Genomic DNA, 7,495 nt, shown 5'->3' with positions numbered 1-7,495 from the left:
ATCATACTCAATGGGCAAAATCTAAAAACATTTCTCTTAAGAATAGGAAGAGGACAAGGACATCTGCTTTCACCACTCTTACTCAACAGTACTCAAAGTCCTAGCCACAGTGATCAGATAAGAAGAAGACATAAAAGGCTTCCAAATTGGAAAGGAGGAAGTAAAACTCTCATTATTCTCAGATGACATGATATTGTATATAGAAAACCCTAAAGATTCCACCAAAAAACTGCTAGATTTAATAAGTAAATTAGGCAAAATAGCAGGATACAAAGTTGACATCTGGAAATAGATGGCATTTTTATACACCAATATTCAACTCTCAGAAAGAGAAACTAAAGAACAGTTCAATTTATCATTGCAATAAAAAAATAAGATACCTGAGAATAAACTTAATCAAAGAGGTATAAGATTTATACTAAGAAAACTATAGGGTGAATTTTTTAAACTTAATTTAAAATTTTCCATTGCCATTTATATCCTCCATGACCTCTTCCATCTCCACCCAACCCTTCCAACCCCACAATCACTACACTTTTGTCCATGTCCATGAGTACTTTCTACTTTCCCCCCCCCCTATTTTGCTCAATCCCTCCACTCCCTTAATTACCCCCCCCCCCCCCGGCAAGTTGTCTGCCTGATCTCTATTTTTAAAAACAGGCTCCCATTCAACTGGATATATCTTGTTGTGATGTGATGTCTGAAATTATTCTGTCTTCACAGAGCCCAAGGATATTGCTGATACACAGAAGAAGGGAGGGCCAACGTAATATCAGAGAAGGTCTTGGCCTCCCATGGATGATATCCAGAGTTAGCTAGCCTTCCTGTTGTGGAGCTTAAACCAGTTTGAGATAGCTTTTCTTGGTCTGGTTGTATCCTAACCAAAGCAGCTACCAAAGTTAATAATTTTCTCTTTACAACTCCCCTGTACTTTGCACCTAGCTAGGTATTTCAGAGTCTGTGAAAATTGCTGACTCATTCTCTGAGCATGAGCTCCAGTGGATTATAAAGATTTGATCATAGTATTGGGTGGTATTAAAATAAAATAAAAATGATACAGAAAAGGAAGTGATTCCCCCAAAGAGCCTCAGCTTTCTCCTTCCCTCATCTTGAGGACACATTTGAAACATATATTGGTCTTCAAACAGAATTCACTCCATGACACAACAGTGAATGTACTAAATTTTACTCAAAATTTCCTGGGTTATGAATGCCCTCAAACACCATAATTAAAACACAAATATCTATTTAAACATCTCTGTTCTTTCCCTCCCAAGTTCCTCTCAGGACAACAATAGTGTTTCATATCTTCCCTTTACACTTTACTTCCTTTCCCATCCCTCCTATCATACAGATTCTACTATCTGCTCTATTTCCCAAAGCAATGCAGTACCTGCCTTTGGCCTGCACAGCCCCTCAGCACCCTCACTCCCCACCCATTCACACAAAGGCCCACAATAACCCCAGTCTCACCATAGACACTTCATTATATAAAATAGGTCACTTCCTAGGGACAAATACTGTTGCCAACATATTTTATGTTTTTAACCATGTCAATATACCCTTTGCTGAGCAAATATTTGTTTTTCTCTACACTGGAAATTCTATACTAGGGGCTGAGGAAGGAGAGAATAAAAGCAATTATATACTTGTTGCACATAAGCGTATGTATGTATAACTCAAGGAAGACCTTTTCCCTCCCTCCCTCCCTCGCTTCCTCCCTCCCTCCCTCTCCTCCCAGTCTGTCATTCCTGCCTTCCTACTTTCTGCCTTCTCCCTTCCCTGCGCCCCTCCTCTCTGTCTGCTACAGGACTGGAAATCTAGAGGTCTCTTGACACACATTTTTCTTGTTCAGCCTGATGTGTACAACTGGGGAAAGTTTGAATCCCCACCAACTCTATTAACCCAGATTGGTCATGCAAAAACCCCCATAGACCAGATAGCTTCTCTAGTGAACCTTGGGAGGAAAGGGTGGCACTGTCAAACAGAGCTAGCCAATCCTAAGCCTGATTACCCTGCCTTTCCCAATCTTTCTCATGGAAGCCACACTGAAGTCACTTGCCTGTAGTTCTTCTCTCTACCTCATGTGACTGGCCCTGGTGTTTCTTCTGAGTGGCCATGTAAGGCATGTTGTGCTGCCCCAGTGAACTGTGACTACAAATGACCTTTCAACTTCACAGCTCTCTCTTTTCCTTGATTTGTGCCTTACTCACTCAAGGCAATTGCTTAAAACACTGGCAACCATAGCTTAAATGATCTAGGAACCTAAATGCCTCTTTTGAGGCAGAAGAGAGCAGTGAATGGTGAGAGGGCTGACAAATGGGCAGGAGGGGGCAGGTGAGGCCATGTGTCCTCAAAGAGCTGTAAGGAAATTGCATGGTGAGTGCCTGATCACACACTGCAGTTCTCAGGCTCATAAGATGATGGGCTCTTCTATGAGAGCCAGCTTCAAAGAGCCCATCCAAAGCCCAGCACATTTCAGCAAGCCACCTGGACTCAGGTCAGGCCCCTGCACTGCGAATGCTCATGAGCACAGTGCTCTTCAACAGGCGTGCTGACGCTGGTCCACGGCAGTCAGGTTTGGGGAAGAGGAGAGCAGTGAAGCTAGAATATGGGAACCCTGGCACCTGCAGGCATGTGGTGCCTGTGCTTCAGCCCAACACTAAATTCTGGGCACATTCATGAGAGTGTTGTACATATGTACAGGACATAGCGTTGGGAGAAGTCTGGGAATTACCAGTGCTTTAGCCATCTCTTTTATAAAGTAAATGGTGGGAGAGCAAATCTAACACAGGCTGATTCACTGATACATCTACTTAGTCTCCCATAGTATTTCAAAGTGTGGGGAATCCAAACACCCCCAATCCAAGTGGCTACAACCCATTGCCATAAATATGGAGGGAAGAAAGAGAAGAAGAAGGAAGGGATGAAGGGTCTTCAGGAGGTCAGGGATGAATCATTAACTGTGGAGATAACATTTTTCTCACCATTCAGGCACCTGATTCACATCATGATATCCATAGTTTTGATTTTATAAATGGCAGCCTTATTGTATCTGTATTAGACAGTCAACATTTTCCAACTGGAAATGTTATGTTTCCTGGATAAATTCTAAATTTCCAAATCAGGCTCAGACCTCTTTCTGAAAGACAGTTACACCGCTGAATTCTCCCATCTTTAAAAGTGTTAGTGTTTGTCTTGAGGAACAGCAGAGGTGATTTTGTTTCCTTTTCCTAATGTTTGAAATTGTTCTTGACCATTTCTTCTTTGATTATAGTACATAATGTGGTCTATAATTTTAATTGTATCATAAGACAGAGGTGTACAAAACAGTACCCTGGTAATCAACACCTACTTGTTTTGAAAGTTTCTCAAAGCAAATATTGAGAGGCAGGTTAGCACATACACACAAAAATAATCCCAGTATCTACTGGGCAACTGTCATCTCTGCTTTTACTTGTGCTTTTCATGTTCACAATTGGACATGTCCTAGGTATCCACTGTACATACAGGAAATCATCCTTGATGTCTGGTTTCTCCCTTTTTCACTATTGGAACATCCCCAGTAACTCAGCTATAAATTATAATGCACTCCTCTTGGTCTTTCAAAGAGTCATACGGCATGCTGTATCATTTGCTGTCTCTGTAAGTTGATATTACTTAATTTAACCTCTTTATATGTAAAGAAAAATAAATATGTAATTTTAAGTGAATACATGCTTTCTGGTTGAAATTTCCCTTTTTGCATGGATTCACATATAACCTCTCTTCTTCGCTCTTTTCAGCAACTCCTCAAAACAAAAAAGCAACCAACTGTTAATAATATGAACAGCTTAATGTGGGCTTTTTATATGCTTATATGTATATTATGTAGAAGTATTAGTTGTGGTTTAAAACTGGATCCTGATACAGTAGCCTCCCCTTATCCACGGTTTTGCTTTCTGCAGTTTCAGCTATTGGCAATCAACTGTGGTCCAAATATATTAAATAGAACATTCCAGAAATAAACAAGTCATAAGTTTTAAATTGCACACCATTCTGAGTAGCCTGAGGAACTCTTACGCCTTCCTGCTAGATCCTGCCCAGGATGTGAATCATCACAGTGTATCTACCTCACTTCATCTCATCCTGTAAGCACTGTATCATCTCATATTATCACAAGAAGGGCAAATACAATACAGTATGACTTTTAAAAAATATATTTTTTATTGATTTCAGGGAGGAAGGGAGAAGGAAAGAGAGACAGAAACATCAATGATGAAAGAGGATCATTTATTATCTGCCTCCTGCATGTCCCCTACTGGGGATCGAGCCTGCAATGTGCCCTTGACTGGACTCCAACTCAGGACCTTTCAGTCTGCAGGCTGATGCTCTATCCACTAAGCCAAACCAGCTAGGACCAGTATGATATGTTGAGAGGGGAGAGAGAGACCACATTCACATAACTTTATTACAGTATATTGCTATAATTGTTCTATTTTATTATTAGTTATTGTCATTAATCTTTGTGCCTAATTTATGAATTAAACTATCATAGATATGTATGTATAGGAAAAAACATAGTATATATAAAGTTTGGTACTATCTGCAATTTCAGGCATTCACTGCAGGACTTCGAACGGATCCCCTTGAATAAGGGGGGATGACTGCACACTTTCCTATGTTCAGCACATGGAAATTCCTCCCAGTGCACTACTGTAGCAAATACTACATGGAGTGAATGCACCATAATCATTCAGTGATTTTTGATTGTTCACTTGGTTATCAGAGTTGGCACTAAGCATGTTTATATAAAATAGTAGCCTTATATACATACCATTACACAGGAACTTTTATTCTGTGGAATCAGGACCCATGAGTTAAAGGGGATATGAACTTTTAGTTTCAATAGTTGTTACCAGATTCCTTTTCAAATTCAGTTTCTCACAGCTAGCTGCAATATATGAGATTACTTTCTTATCCACACTCCTGCCCCCAAGAGATAATATGACTTAAATTTTTGCCAGTCAGGTGGCTATAAATGGAAATCTCTTTGTTACTCTAATTTGCTTTCTCTTACTATTAGTAAATCTAAATGCTTTGTACTATGCTTGTGGCATTGGAATTGTTCTTCTGTGTATGTTTCCTCATAATCATAGTCTAATTTTTACAACTTATTAGTCTATTTTTTGGTCAATTTTTAAGAGCATTTTTAGGTTATAATAACAGCTCCTTTCATCTGGTTTATAAATATTTTCTAAATTTGTCATTTGTCTACTAACTCTAACCACGCAAAAGTTTAAGTACTCAAATATGTTTATTTATCCTTTCATAGCATTTAATTTTCTGGTCTATTTATATCAAGGTTTTCTCTCACACAAGATTGTGCATTGTTGTTTCTTGTATTTTTCTCTTCTCTTTTCACACTTTATATTACTTACATATCTGGAATTTATTTACATATAAGATGTGAGAGGGGAAATCCAATTCTATTTTCTTTGTGGTGGATAGCTATTTTGTTCCAACAACATGTATAAAATAATCCATCATTTTTCTCTGAATTAAATGCCCTTTTAATCATATCTTAAATTCTCATATAAATAAAAACTAATCCTGAATTTTCTATTCTGTTCCACTGTATTTCTGTGTAACATTATGCCATTGCTATTGTTTAGATTACATTGGCTTTGTAATAAGTTCTGAGGTCCAGTAAAGAAAGTCTCCTTCATAAATTTTCTCTCCGCATTGATATTTTTATATGCAATTTGTATCTAATTTAAAAAATTCTTTTGGAATTTTAAGTAGAATTGCTTGGAAGTGGATATTATTTTATAAGAATTTAAATTCTAATGTACTATCCAAAAATTTACATACATTTTCACTTATTCAGATATTATTTTATGCCTTCAATGATATTTTATAGTTTCTTTTCCCTATAGAAGCTGTATAATTTTTGTGAAATTGATTCCTAAGTATTTCGAATTTTTTTTTCTTTTTCATTGTTTTGTTTTTATTTTTTTTTATTTATTTTTTTTAATTTATTGCTTAAAGTATTACAAAGGGTATTACATATGTGTCCATTTGGGAATTTTTTGTCCTTAGAAAAAAAAAGGTGATATTTTACCTGTTTCCATTTTGAGGAACTTTGTCACAATTTTTGTGAATTTGTCTTGTACCCAGTCAATGACAACAAGTTCTAGTATATGCAAGTGTTGTTTTTTTTTCCTAGAATTGTTTGTGTTTTCTAGTTGTGTCAACATTTCCAAGGTTTCACCAAATTGCTCTTTTTTGGCCCTCTTCCTGCCAATGGAAGTCACAGCCTTTCCTGTACATACACTTTCTAAGTGCTGGGCTTAGTCTCAGGTTCCTGCTTACATAAACAGAGAAGTACATAGCTCTATTTTATAACCTGATATTAATATAGAAGAAAAATTACTCATATACATTTACCTTCCCTATTAAAATCAGTGAGAAATTAAATGTATTTTATTTTTGTTCATCCTTTTTTAAATAAAACATACACATTTTAACTGTCTTTTCCTAAACTCATCTTAATTTAATTTAATTTTATTTTTTTCAGTATAATTGTGAACTCATGGCTTTTCACAGACTCAGCTTTTTCCAATTAACAAGGCAGCATGACTTGCATTTTCCAGTTGTCAGGGTTTGTCTGGCAGGATTCCCTCAGTAGATGCCTTTGTTTTTTCAGAGTTGTTCTGGCAGCCACTGGGATCAGCCTTGGTTTCTGGCAACAATATTTAGTTCTGTCTTGAACTTCCTGATGCGAGATAAAAATAGTTGCTCCCTAAGGAGATAGATTTCTTTTTTCTTTTTCATCTTATATTTATCATTTATTTACTAAGGCCTGCCTGTTGGGTACTATGGTGAGCAAAGAAAATGAAACTGGGTGTTTTCAAAATGGTTTTAAAACTGTCAAATCATGTCTTGATGTGCTATCCTTTCTAACTCCAGCTGCAGTGTACTTAATTGATTTTTCTGAAATACCATTTTGTTGTCCTCTGGTGAGCTTTCAGTGGTCCCTCATCATCTACATATTGTCCAGACTGCTTCCATCTCTTCATGTCCCCCTCCCTAGCACTGGGCAGGGATTCCCAAAGGTCTGGTGCTTCATTCTGCAGCCTGGGAGTTGCACCAGGCACTGCTCCCAGCCACCCTTTCAGAGCCTGCTCTGCTGCAGTGGGCTTTCTTTTAGAATGAAATAGGATTAGGGACCAACTTCTGGTCACTGGTATTGCCTATAAAAATTGCTGATGGGTAAATGTGCCCCTAGATACCATTTACCTCCTTTAGGAAAGACAGGGCTAGAAACATTATTGTAAAGGTATGACTTCACATAATTTTTTTCAATTTAATATATTTTGTCTCTTACAGTCTGACATATTGTCAACCACTAGTATTTTCTACTGTGTCAATAGTGTCTTTATTTTAAGGAAGTTGTTTAAAGGAAATTAAAAGAAAATGGAGGCATCAGCAGGCATATAGGAACTCAGGTTTG

Source organism: Myotis nattereri (assembly GCF_964212035.1).
Source record: "Myotis nattereri genome assembly, chromosome: 1".
NCBI classification, from domain to species: Eukaryota; Metazoa; Chordata; class Mammalia; order Chiroptera; family Vespertilionidae; genus Myotis; species Myotis nattereri.
The sequence above is the reverse complement of the archived record's forward strand: the minus strand, read 5'-3'. Positions refer to the sequence as shown.